General features: G+C 38.4%; 1 protein-coding gene and 1 long non-coding RNA gene across 11 annotated transcripts in view; one reads left to right on the plus strand and one right to left on the minus strand.

The window, feature by feature from the left end:
- Nucleotides 1-14,635, plus strand: part of FRMD3 (FERM domain containing 3) — a 416,578-nt gene that overhangs the window by 245,742 nt on the left and 156,201 nt on the right. The window lies entirely within an intron of this gene.
- Nucleotides 1,627-4,988, minus strand: LOC132659156 (uncharacterized). Its single transcript, XR_009599165.1, has 2 exons — nt 4,529-4,988; nt 1,627-2,113 (listed from the first exon to the last, which is right to left on the minus strand). It is a non-coding gene; the product is annotated as an uncharacterized LOC132659156 (long non-coding RNA).

A 14,635-nucleotide genomic window follows, 5' to 3' on the forward strand; every position in this document is an offset into this window, starting at 1 on the left:
ATGCCCCAACCAGTAATGCCGAAGAAGCTGAAGTTGAATGGTTCTATGAAGACCTACAAGACCTTCTAGAACTAACACCCAAAAAAGATATCCTTTTCATTATATCGGGCTGTTATGTAAAAGTAGGAAGTCGAGAAACACCCGGAGTAACCGGCAAGTTTGGCCTTGGAATACGGAATGAAGCAGGGCAAAGGCTAATAGAGTTTTGCCAAGAACACACTGGTCATAGCAGACACCCTCATCCAACAACACAGAGAAGACTCTACACATGGACATCACCAGATGGTCAACACCAAAATCAGATTGATTATATTCTTTGTAGCCAAAGATGGAGGAGCTCCATATAGTCAGCAAAAACAAGACCAGGAGCTGACTGTGGCTCAGATCTTGAAATCCTTATTGCCAAATTCAGACTTAAATTGAAGAAAGTGGGGAAAACCACTAGACCATTCAGGTATGACCTAAATCAAATCACTTATGACTATATAGTAGAAGTGAGAAATAGATTTATCAGATAGACAGAGTGCCTGACGAACTATGGACGGAGGTTCATGACATTGTACAGGAGACAGGAATCAAGACCATCCCCAAGAAAAAGAAATGCAAAAAAGAAGAGTGGCTGTCTGAGGAGGCCTTACAAATAGCTGTGAAAAGAAGAGAAGCAAAAAGCAAAAGAGAAAAGGAAAGATATACCCATTTGAATGCAGAGTTCCAGAGAATAGCAAAGAAAAATAAGAAAGCCTTCCTCAGCAATCAATGCAAAGAAATCAAGGAAAACAATAGAATGGGAAAGACTAGAGATATCTTCAAGAAAATTAGAGATCTCAAGGGAACATTTCATGCAAAGATGGGCTCAATAAACGACAGAAATGGTATGAACCTAACAGAAGCAGAAGATATTAAGAAGAGGTGTCAAGAATACACAGAAGAACTGTACAGAAAAGATCTTCATGACCCAGATAATCATGATGGTGTGATCACTCACACTCACCTACAACCAGACATCCTGGAATGTGAAGTCAAGTGGACCTTAGGAAGCATCACTACGAACAAAGCTAGTGGAGGTGATGGAATTCCAGTAAAGCTATTTCAAATCCTGAAAGATGGTGCTGTGAAAGTGCTGCACTCAATATGCCAGCAAATTTGGAAAATTCGGCAGTGACCACAGGACTGGAAAAGGTCAGTGTTCATTCCAATCCCAAAGAAAGGCAATGCCAAAGAATGCTCAAGCTATCACACAGTTGCACTCATCTCACATGCTAGTAAAGTGATGCTCAAAATTCTCCAAGCCAGGCTTCAGCAATACATGAACCGTGAATTTCCAGATGTTCAAGCTGGATTTAGAAAAGGCAGAGGAACCAGAGATCAAATGGCCAACATCCGCTGGATCATCGAAAACACAAGACAGTTCCAGAAAAACATCTATTTCTGTTTTATTGACTATGCCAAAACCTTTGACTGTGTGGATCACAATAAACTGTGGAAAATTCTGAAAGAGATGGGAACACCAGACCACCTGACATGCCTCTTGAGAAACCTGTATGCAGGTCAGGAAGCAACAGTTAGAACTGGACATGGAACAACAGAATGGTGCTGGCGACGGAATGAAACACCAACACTGCAGAGTGGTTTGAATCTTTGTATTTTAACACTTGCTTCTTACAGCTGCTTTATTTTATATCCCTTGCACAACAATCTACAGGGCAAGTTGCCAAACACCATAATTCAGCGACTATACAGTGTGCAGGCGTAGGGCGAGATAACCTTTACCTTGACTTATTTACAGCAGCTAAGACTTTGTTTTGGGGAACTTCCTTATCAACTTAGAATCCGTTTTGTCCCTGGGTCTGTTCCTTTTGAGGAATCAGAGAAACATCCTTGTGTGCAAGAAATGTTCTTTTCCCACGGGAACAAATAGAGGATTCTTAGCTGAACATCTTGTTTGCAAGAATGTTCAGCCCTGGTTGAGAGTCTCGTTTGCAAGCACTTCTCAACCTTCCTTATACCTTGTTCCCTACATCTCCCCCTTTCTTTTCTTGTAGGTGCTGAATAAGCGCTTGAATACGCAAAGCTTCTTCTCTCAGTTGTTTCCCTTTTTGTCAGCGCCGGTAGACTATAAAAGCAATAAAACATAAAGCAACAATTAACAAAGTATTTACAAAGGATGTTGTTAACAATGTAGATATAGGTCCTAAAGGATTAAGGTTATCTAATCTTTTTTGAAAACTCTTCAGTATATCAGAACCAAGAATATCAGGCAGTGTCTTACTAAAAGTTGACAGTATAGTTTGTTCCAGTTCCATGATTTCAGCAGTTAAATTCTGGTGTCCCACTAAAGACCTTTTCACCTTTTCCCAACCTTCACTCATATTAAAGGGAACAGGGGTTACACATAGGTGAGATGAGTTCCAATCACATTTTAACACACTCTTTGTAGCTAACACAGTCACTTGATCTCCTAACCAGGAAACTGTGTGTTGTAAATTCAATACATCAGTAGCCAATTGAACATCCAAATCATGCTATTGTTGCCACAATAAATGAGCATCTTTATCCCACTCCCTGACAAAATCAGCAGTCTGTATGCCCTGATGCAAAGCAAGACCTGCTACCATTGCTGTTGCTGTTACTGAAGCCACGGTGAGAACTGATGCGATGACAATGCCCAGCATTCTTCGAGATCGATGGAGAAGAGTTTGTACAGCATTCACAAGATGAGTGACAGCAAAAGAGTCCGACCAAGGTCGAGTAAGATGAACAGGCAACTAAAGTTCAGTCCAGGCTTTCACAATGACCAAAGAGTAATTACTGGAATGGACCATCTTGTTTTCAACATTTTCCCACCAGGAACGATTTATACATTGAGTCAAGTTACAGTCAGAACATGATATAACTCCCAGAATTTCATTCCAAATCCATTGCCCATACAGTAAAGAATAAGGAAATTTTACACATGCTATAGCAGAGTAAGATTTATTAATATGCAAGTGAACTTGAAATGGCCCCTTAGGATCATTAATATTTAAAGTAAAATTTCCCATCCATATAGTAAGGTTACCTGACACTGCCCAGGATTATACACTGGAATAGTAAAAGCAAATTTATTTCTATCTTTTATTTGCAAAGGAATATTAAAAAAAACAATCCTTCAAATCTAAAACCATCAAAGACCAATTCTGTGGAATCAAAGCAGGAGAAGGGAGACCTAATTGCAAAGCTCCCATAGGTTCTATACATTTGTTAACTTCCCTTAAATCAGTCAACATTTTCCATTTACCAGATTTATTCTTAATGACAAAAACAGGAGAATTCCAAGGAGACGTGGAAGATTCAATATGGCCAGATTGAAGCTGTTCTTCTACTAATTGTTCTAAAGCCTCGAGCTTCACTTTTGGAAGCGGCCACTGCTCAACCCATTTAGGGACATCAGTTAACCATTTCAATGGGAGAGCTCGAGGAATCAGCAGTGGCTACAAGTTTTCCAACAAGATGGTGAGCGTTGTTCCTAAAGAAAATAAAAGATCCCTTCTCCAGATAGTAATAGGTATATTAACAATGTAAAAAGAAATAAATACTTTCTTTCCATTAGACAATTGGCACGACAAAGGTTGAGCGCTTTTCCACACATCTGCTATAGATCCTAAGCCTGTTAAAACAAAAGGAATTTTTTCTTTTTTCCAATCATTAGGCCACTGCTGGAGAGAAATAACCGAAACACCTGCTCCTGTATCCACTAATCCTTCAAACTGTTTATCTTCAATAATCAGTGACATTAAAGGACGAGAGTCATTAATAAGCATTTCCCAAAATATACTTTGTCCCGTACTTCCAAAACCATTGACTCTCTCTTCCTACCTCAGCCTTGTCGGCAGCTACTGGAAATAGGGATGCGTAAGGTGGTGCAGAAGGGTTAACAGCCTCGGAAGTTTGTTTTTTATTTGATAAAACCTTCCGAAAGGCAGTAGTCATTGCCTCTACGGAATTTGAATCCTCCCCAGAACTCACATCTCTATCTGTCTCAGTGGATGAATTTATACTATCATCCGGAGGTTTGGGCGGAGGCCGAGGTGAAGCCCTCTCCTCAAGATAACATGAGGTGGCCTCACTATCAGCAGCCATTAATTTTAAAGCCTGCGTTTTAGCGCTACATAGAGTCCACAGCCTTAAAGGAATCACATTTCCTTTTTGATGCTGCCTTCTTAACTCCTGCACCACTTTCCATTCCTTCAAATTCAGCTGTACTTCTGTTTGATATTGAAACCAATAGCAATGCTGCTCTATAAGGCAGAACAACTCACTCAAGCGGTGAGCAGACGTTTTAATTCCTATAGAATGCAGGAGCCCCTTAACCAGCTCCATATATTGTGACTTTAAAGACGGGGAATTCCCGTCATTTTCTTTTTCTCGACAGTCCCCCTTTCAGCGTTTCGCTCCGGGGTGCTCACCCTTTCAGATTTTTTTTTTCTCTTCTCTTTTTCTCTATTTCCCCGAAAGTCCCCCTTTCAGCATTTTGCCCCAGGGTGCTCACCCTTTCGGTTCCTTCGTGCCCCACGCTGGGCGCCAGATGCTGGCGACGGAATGAAACACCAACACTGCAGAGTGGTTTGAATCTTTGTATTTTAACACTCGCTTCTTACAGCTGCTTTATTTTATATCCCTTGCACAACAATCTACAGGGCAAGTTGCCAAACACCATAATTCAGCGACTATACAGTGCGCAGGCGTAGGGCGAGATAACCTTTACCTTGGCTTATTTACTGCAGCTAAGACTTTGTTTTGGGGAACTTCCTTATCAACTTAGAATCCGTTTTGTCCCTGGGTCTGTTCCTTTTGAGGAATCAGAGAAACATCCTTGTGTGCAAGAAATGTTCTTTTCCCACGGGAACAAACAGAGGATTCTTAGCTGAACATCTCGTTTGCAAGAATGTTCAGCCCTGGTTGAGAGTCTCGTTTGCAAGCACTTCTCAACCTTCCTTATACCTTGTTCCCTACAAATGGTTCCAAAGAGGGAAAGGAGTACGTCAAGGCTGTATATTGTCACCTTGCTTATTTAACTTATATGCAGAGTATATCATGAGAAACGCTGGGCTGGATGAAGCACAAGTTGGAATCAAGACTGCTGGAAGAAATACCAATAACCTCAGATATGCAGATGATACCACCCTTATGGCAGAAAGTGAAGAAGAACTAAAAAGCCTCTTGATGAAAGTGAAAGAGGAAAGTGAAAAGGTTGGTTTAAAGCTCAACATTCAGAAAACAAAGATCATGGCATCCGGTCCCATCACTTCATGGCAAATAGATGCAGAAACAGTGGCTGACTTTATTTTTGGGGGCTCCAAAATCACTGCAGATGGTGACTGGAGCCATGAAATTATAAGACGCTTACTCCTTGGAAGGAACGTTATGACCAACCTAGACAGCATATTAAAAAGCAGAGACATTACTTTGTCAACAAACATCCATCTACTCAAGGGTATGGTTTTTCAGGGGTCATGTATGGATGTGAACGTTGGACTATAAAGAAAGCTGAGTGCCAAAGAATTGATGCTTTTGAACTGTGGTGTTGGAGAAGACTCTTGAGAGTCCCTTGGGCTGCAAGGAGATCCAACCAGTCCATCCTAAAGGGGATCAGTCCTGGTGTTCATTGGAAGGACCAATGCTGAAACTGAAACGCCAATACTTTGGCCACCCGATGGGAAGAGCTGACTCATTGGAAAACACTCTGAAGCTGGGAAAGATTGAGGGCAGGAGGAGACGGGGACAACAGAGGATGAGATGGTTGGATGGCATCACTGACTCACTGGACATGGGTTCGGGTAGACTCCTGCAGTTGGTGATGGACAGGGAGGCCTGGTGTGCTGCATTTCATGGGGTTGGAAGAGAGATGTTGTGGGGAGGGAGGTGGGAGGAGGGTTCATGTTTGGGAATGCATGTAAGAATTAAAGATTTTAAAATTAAAAAAAATATACTTTGAATTAATGTAAAAAAAATAAAGTGAACATTACCCATGTGAAGATGCCAAAAAAAAAAAAAAAAAACAAACAAGGAAAGAGTTGGACACAACTGAGTGACTGAACGAAACTGAAGACCAATTATATGCCAACAAAATGTACAACCTGAATAATGCATAAATTCTTAGAAATGTGCAATTTTCCAACACTGAATCAGTATGAAATAGAAAATATGAACAGACCAATTATCAATAATGAAAATGAATCAGTAATTAAGAAAAACCTCCCAACAAATAAAAGTCCAGGACCAGATGGCTTCTCAGGAGAATTCTACAAAGCATTTAATACTTATTCTTCTCAAACTATTTCAAGAAATTGAGGAGGAAGGAATGCTTCTGAACTTATTCTATGAGGCCAGCATCACCCTGATACCAAAACCAGATAAAGTCACCAGAAAAAAAGAAAATTACAGGCCAGTATCACTGATGAACACAGATGCAAAAATCCTCAACAAAATACTAGCAACCAAATTCAACAATACATTAAAAGGATCATGTACCACAATCAAGTGGGATTTATGCCAGGCATGCAAGGATTTTTCAATATCTGTAAACCATTGTGATACATCACACTAATAAATTGAATAATAAAAATTATATGATCATCCTAATAGATGCAGAAAAAACTTTGATAAAAGTTCAATTCTATTTATGATAAAAACTCTTAACAAAGTGGGTATATTGAAAACATACTTTACATAATAAAAGCCATATATGACAAGCCCATAGCTAACATTGTACTCAGCAGTGAAAAACTGAACACTTTTTCTTTAAGGGTAGGAACAACACATGGATAATCAGTCTCACCACTTTTATTCAAGTCCTAAGCAAACCAGTTAGACAAGAAAAAGAAATAAAAGAAAAGAAAAATGGTAAGGAAGAAGAAAAATGTCACTGAATGCAGATGACATGATACTATATATAGAGAATCCCAAAGTCACCATGAAAAAACTATTAGAACTAATAAATGAATTCTTTAAAATTGGAGGATATGAAATTAACATACAGAAATCTGGTGTGTTATTTTATACTAACAATAAACTATCAGAGAAATTAATAAAACAATCCCATTTATAATTGCATTGAAAAGTATTAAATACAGAGAAAAAATTAAAAGCTAAAATTCCTACACTCAGAAAACTATAAGACATCGATAAAAGAAATTGATGACAACACAAACAAATGGCAAGTTATAGGGTTATCATGGATTAGAAGAACTGACATTGTTAAAATGACCATTCTTCCCAAGGTAATCTACAGATTCAGCACAATCTCTATCAAAAAACCAATTATATTTTATACAGAATTAGAACAAATAATTTTAAAATTTGTATAGAATCAAAAGACCCTGAATAGCTAAAATAATTGCAAGAAAGAACAAAGCTGGAGATATCATGCTCTCATTTCAAGTTATATTATAAAGCTATAATAATCAAAACAGTATGGTACTGACATGAAAACAGACACATAGATCAATGGAACAGATTGGAGATCCCAGAAATAAACCCACATTTATATGGTAAACTAATCTATAACAAATGAGGCAATCATATACAATGGGTAAAATATAGACTCTTCAATAAATGGTGATGGAAAAATTAGACAGCTACATGCAAAGGAATCAAACTGTCCTACTTTTTCACACCATACACAAAAATAAATTCAAAATGGATTAAAGACTTAAATGTAATAAGACCTGGAACTATAAAACTCCTCTTTGGCATCAGTCTTAGCAGTATTTTTTGGATCTATCTCCTCAGTCAAGGGAAACAAAAGCAAAAATAAACAAAATGGATTGTATTAAATTAAAAAAATTTTGCACAGTGAAGTAAACTGTCAATGAAATGCAGCCTACTGAATTGGAGCATATGTTTGCAAAGATATCCAATAAGGAGATAATACCCAAGATAAACAAAGAACTCATACAGCTCAACATCAGAAAAACAAACCAGATTAAAAAGTGAGCAGAGGACCTAAATAGACATTTTTCCAAGGAATACATACAGATGGCCAACAGACACGTGAAAAGCTACTCAAAATCATTAATTATCAGAGAAATGCAAATTGAAACCACAGTGAGACATCACCTCACATCTGTCGAAATGACTGTAATAAAAAAGATAACAAACACAAAGTGTTGATGGGGATATGGAAAAAGGGAATCTCATGCACTGTTGGTGGAGATGTTTATCGGTACAGCCACTGTGGAAAACACAAGAGATTCCTCAAAAAGTTAAAAGTGAGATTGCCATATGATTCAGCAGTTTCACTTGTGGATATTTACTTAAAGAAAACAAAAATACTGATTTGAAAAGATATATATACTCCAGTGTTCACTGAAGCACTATTTACAGAAGCTAAGATATGAAAGCAACCTAAGTGTCCACCAACAGATGAATGGATAAAGATGTGATTATATATATATATATATATATATATATATATCAGTTCAGTTCAGTCGCTCAGTTGTGTCTGACTCTTTGCGACCCCATGAATTGCAGCACGCCAGGCCTCCCTGTCCATCACCAACTCCCAGAGTTCACTCAGATTCATGTCCATTGAGTCAGTGATGCCATCCAGCCATCTCATCCTCTGTTGTCCCCTTCTCCTCCTATCCCCAATCTCCCCCAGCATCAAAGTCTTTTCCAATGAGTCAACACTTCGCATGAGGTGGCCAAAGTACTGGAGTTTCAGCTTCAGCATCATTCCTTCCAAAGAAATCCCAGGTTGATCTCCTTCAGAATGGACTGGTTGGCTCTCCTTGCAGTCCAAGGGACTCTCAAGAGTCTTCTCCAGCACCACAGTTCAAAAGCATCAATTCTTTGGCCCTCAGCCTTCTTCACAGTCCAACTCTCACATCCATACGTGACGACTGGAAAAACCATAGCCTTGACTAGATGGACCTTAGTCGGCAAAGTAATGTCTCTGCTTTTGAATATGCTATCTAGGTTGGTCATAACTTTTCTTCCAAGGAGTAAGCGTCTTTTAATTTCATGGCTGCAGTCACCATCTGCAGTGATTTTGGAGCCCCAAAAAATGAAGTCTGACACTGTTTCCACTGTTTCCCCATGTATTTCCCATGAAGTGATGGGACCGGATGCCATGAACTTCGTTTTCTGAATGTTGAGCTTTAAGCCAACTTTTTCACTCTCCTCTTTCACTTTCATCAAGAGGCTTTTTAGCTCCTCCTCACTTTCTGCCATAAGGGTGGTGTCATCTGCATATCTGAGGTGACTGATATTTCTCCCGGCAATCTTCATTCCAGCTTGTGTTTCTTCCAGTCCAGCGTTTCTCATGATGTACTCTGCATAGAAGTTAAATAAGCAGGGTGACAATATACAGCCTTGACGTACTCCTTTTCCTATTTGGAACCAGTCTGTTGTTCCATGTCCAGTTCTAACCACTGCTTCCTGACCTGCATACAGATTTCTCAAGAGGCTGGTCAAGTGGTCTGGTATTCCTATCTCTTTCAGAATTTTCCACAGTTTCTCGTGATCCACACAGTCAAAGGCTTTGGCATAGTCAATAAAGCAGAAATAGGTGTTTTTCTGGAACTCTCTTATATATATATAAATATATATAATATATAATTTTAAATTTTATATATTTATGTATATACACAATATTGTGTATATAATTATATATATATATAATTTAAAAATGAAATCTTGTCATTTGCAATAATATGGATGGATCTAAAAGGTATTAAGTTAAATGAAATTAGTCAGAGGAAGACAAATAGAACTTGATCTCACTTATTGTAGAATCTAAAAAACAAAACCAAAACAGACCCATAGATACAGAGAAGGAACTAGTGTTTGCTGGAGAGGAGAGGGTGGGAGGATGAGTGAAATAAATAAGGGAGATTAAGAGATACAAACTTCTGGTTATAAAATAAACTATGGGAATATAATGTACAGTATGGGGACTATAGTTAATAACATTGTCATAAGTTTGTATGGTGACACATGGTAACCAGACCTACCATGGTGATATTTTTTAGTGCATAAAATTATTGAATCACTATGTTGTACACTTGAAATTTTTTAAAAAGCAGACAAAAAAATAAATAGGGCTGGGAAATACCATTTTATATCTGTTTGAGTTAGAAAAAATGCGAAGATATCCAATGTAGGACAGTTTTTCTCCTTTGTAGTGGGAACCTCCTGGGTTTGGTTCAGATGAAGATAGAAATTAATTTGGGAAATAAGATTTAAGTACCATTATTATAAAGAAAATCACTCACTAGAGACTTCCAGTGGCAAGACATTCAGAGCTGAATGTACACAAGCAGGTTTGGAAATAATATTAAAGGCAGTTTTTAAGTTCAGCTGAGAAGAGACTGGAATGTAAGTGTGAGCATAGTGTACAACTTAGATTAAAAACAGTATAGATTAGGAAATGAGAATTTGAAGCAGACATATTTCTTCTTCATTTATGCTCCAGCAGATAGATATCTTTCAAAGTTCAATTGTAATTATATATGGATGGAGGTAATGATGAGAATGTCTTAGGCGTCTTGGACCGCTGCAAGAAAACACCATAGACCAGGTGCTTAAGCAGGACATTTATTTCTCATAGTTTTAAGAGGCTGGATAGTCCAAGATCATGGTACTGATGGGTTTGTTTCCTGGTGAGAACTGTCTTTCTGGTTGGCAGACAGCTGCCTTCTCCTATGTCCTCACATGGTGGAGTGGAGTAGGAGGGCTCAAGAGAGTTCTGGTCTTTCTTTGTTGTCTTATAAGGACACTAATCCAGTCGTGTGGGGTGTACTCTCATGACTTCTTTTGAACCTTATTACTTCCCAAAGGACTTACCTCCAGAATCATCACATTGGGGTTAGGGTTGCAGCATGTGAGTATAATGGGTAGGTCCATAACAAGGAGCAAGAGTTCTAGTGATCTATTGCTATGTAACAACTCTCTTCAAAACTTGCTGATTTAAAACAACACAGTTTTATTAAATTTCAGGATTTTGTGGGTCAGGAATTTGATTAGGGTTCAACTGGATAATTCTGCTCTGCATGGGGTTGTCTGGGCTCACTCAGCCGGTGGCTGGTATGGTCTGAGTGTGTCCAAGTGTGTCACTCTTCATTCATGTGCCTGGTGCTTCAGTGGGGGTGACTAGAAGGTGGGGCTTGGGGACTCCCTTCCTCTGCATGTGTTTTCAGGGCCTTTCCACATGGCTTTTCTAGCAGAGTGTTTGGACTTCTTACATAGGTTCCAAGTACAAGTGGAACCATTTACCAAATAACTGTACAAAAACATTGGATTGATAAGTTTTGGACATGTTGAGTTGGGATGACTATGAGCTGTTGAGGCAGAGAGGTTTGCAGTTTTCTAGTATTCATGTATGTATGTGAACGTTGGACTATAAAGAAAGCTGAACACAGAAGAATTGATGCTTTTGAACTGTGATGTTGGAGAAGACTCTAGAGAACCTTGGACTGCACTGAGATCCAAACAGTCCATCCTAAAGGAAACCAGTCCTGAATGTTCATTGGAAGGACTGATGATGAAGTTGAAACCCAATACTTTGGCCACCTGATGCAAACAGCTGACTTATTTCAAAAGACCCTGATATTAGGAAAGATTGAGGTGGGAGGAGAAGGGGACGACAGAGGAAGAGATGGCTGGATGGCATCACCGACTCAGTGGATATGAGTTTGGGAAAACTCCGGGAGTTGATGATGGACAGGGAGGCCTGGCGTGCTGCATTTCATGGGGTTGCAAAGAGTTGTACACAACTGAGTGACTGAACTGAATTGAACTGAAATGATATCAAATCTGGTTTTGAATTAATCTAAGCAATGCCTCAGCCTAATGGAAATTTGTTTAGTCACTTCTGTGGAATTTCTTTGCTCCTGTATTGCATATCTGTCTAAGCATTGAGTGTTAAAAGGTTTTAATATGGTCAGCAGAGGTAAAGGGACCAGATTACACTCTGAAATGAAACAGTTTTGGACATCAGTGTCTGATGATCTCCATTTTCTGAGAGTTTAATGATCAGAGATAGACAGTAAACAAGTGTTGTCATCACTGAATTAAAATAGCAAGTTTGTTAAGTACTATGAAGGGCAAAGATGAATTACTACTAACATGTAGGACAGGAAAACCTTTAGGCTGGGAGTCAAAGAAGATCAGAGACTAAGAGAATTGCAGCTGTTAACTATGTGGGATTAAAATATGAATGAGACTTAGAGCTCCATATAATAAGATGAATTCCAACTAGAGAAAAGGATACCCCATCATTTATCTAAAATATGTTATAATTAAACTTTATAATAAATTAATGCTGAGATTAACTTAAAAAAAGAAAATATAAATCTGAATCTTAGGCCCTAAAATGAAATGGATCTAAAATTTTAAAGAAATTTAGGTTACAGATGGAGATTTTGGGAGTCAATGAGCTCCTCACTATTTTAAAGCCCTGAAGAATAGATTGCAGTGTTAAGGGAGAGAGTATAAGTTGAGAGGAGAATCTGAAAGCTGAATAAATGTCCATATTTTAAAGGATGGTCCAGAAGGAGAAACCTGCAATGAAGACTGACCAGGAACATACAGAGAAGAAAGAATAGAAGGAGGGGAGAGAGAGAGAGAGAGAGAGACATTTTAGAAGCATGGGTAGTTACAGAATTCATAAAAAGGAATGAACTGCAATTATTGCTCAAATGCTAAGAGATTTGGCCCCAGGAAGGCTGGGTCAAATCCTGTCCCTGCCATCTGCTGTTTGTATGACTTTGACAGCCTGTGCCTCAGTTTCTTTACTTGTTTAATGAGGATCCTAAAAGCAACTGTGCCATAGGGTTGTTGTTTAAATGCATTATTCCAAGTTATCAACATATAGAACTTATCCTTTTACTCTTCCATGCTTTAAAGAGTTTGAAAAGATCCATGAGTCTGGCAACTAGGAGAGCTTTGAACTTTAGAAAAGTTTGGTGATAGTATTGTTAAATTTATATGACATGACAGCAAATGTTCCACAGTATGTAACTGGGTACTGATAATGGTAAAATCCATTGTAACAAGCATGAACGAAGCCCATAATTTCCTTAATGATTGCATTTTGGTATTTTAATGTACTTTAAAATGCACATCAATAAACTTTTTTTTTTTTTTACAAACTCTATTGTATTTTCAGACCACTATTAGTTTTTTTCTCATACACTATGGATTTCTTGAGGTTGGCATGCAAGGGTCAGGATGACACTCATCTGTTTTTATAAATAAAGTTTTGTTGGAACACAGCTACTTCTATTCATTTCTGTATTGTCTGTGGCTGCTTTTATGTTCCAATGGCAGAGTTGGAGTCCTGACAGAGACCATATGGATCACAAAGCTTAAAATAATTACAATCTGGTTCTTTATGTAAAAAAAGGTGCTTTTGCTCTCCTGCTCCTACAGTGTTTCTTCTCTTGGCAGTTACTTCTGTTTTGCTCATCCCTAGGAACCTAGAAAGCAAACGCAGTTATGGCTGAAGGAGTGAAAAAACACTATTCCAAAGCCATGGAGGCTTTCTTACATAGATTGGCTTACAAAAGGACAATAACTTCTGAGAATACCTGATCTACAGATGTTTTTGTTGCTGTAGATTTTATTGAAACTGGAGTGGAAGTCATTGTTACCAGGAGTGAAATGACTAAGGCCTAGGCTAACTTTCTTATCCAGGACACTGTTAAGGCTGCCTTCATTTTGATGGCATTCTTTTTTTCCCCAGCAAAGGGCTTAGAAATAGCATAAATTGGCTAGCTAATGCAGGGGCTGAATTACTCTGGGGCTTTGTCCAGGTGGGACGTGAGAATCAGGCCACCTTTTCAGATCAGATTTGGTTACTATTGAGGAGAAAAACAATCTCCTGTTTGGGAAGGTCTATTCATTATTGTTTAAAGCCCCATTGGTTACTTAACACATTTCTCTAGTCTATAGATTAGTTTTGTGTAGAGAACCAAGGGTTTTGAGAAAGATAAGAGAGAGGTGTGTAATTTATTCTGTAATCATAAGCTAGGTCAGTTTCAACAGAAGCCCAGCCTTGAAGATCGCTAACTTTTACATTGTTTACTTTTGGTAGCTTTTAAAAAAATCTACCAATTTGAAAATCAGTCTACTCAGTCATAAATCACCAACTCATTTCTGCCATCTTTTTCTCCATATTTGCCAGAATTAGAGAGTATGAAAGAAATGTACCATTTCTATGATGAGAAAGAGAAAAATTATCTTTTAGAGCTAAATGCAGCAGCAAAATTAAAAAGAAAGAAATATTTGTCGGCAACATTCTCATCTGCTTCAATTCATAGTATATGAAATGTAAGACCTAAAGGAACCTTAGAGGTTCTGAAATCTGCTACCCCCAACCCAGAGATAAGAACTGGCTTGAAATGTGGTCAGATTTTCAATGCTGAAACCAGTGCTGAATTGGAACCCTTCACAGGGAACTTGCAGGCTACTAGGGCTCAAGTCTAAGGCAAAAGGAATAAAAGAATTTGAGAATTCTTCTTGAGTAGAAGAATTTCAAATACCATGGAGGGCAGTTTTGGGTGGAAAGTTAAGGAGGCTGTCTTAGGTTCAGTTCCGAGAAAGCAAATCCTGAGATAAAAATTCCAGTTTTATTAGGAAATGTTCCCAGAAG

This window comes from Ovis aries, chromosome 2 (genome assembly GCF_016772045.2).
Source record: "Ovis aries strain OAR_USU_Benz2616 breed Rambouillet chromosome 2, ARS-UI_Ramb_v3.0, whole genome shotgun sequence".
Classification (NCBI taxonomy): domain Eukaryota; kingdom Metazoa; phylum Chordata; class Mammalia; order Artiodactyla; family Bovidae; genus Ovis; species Ovis aries.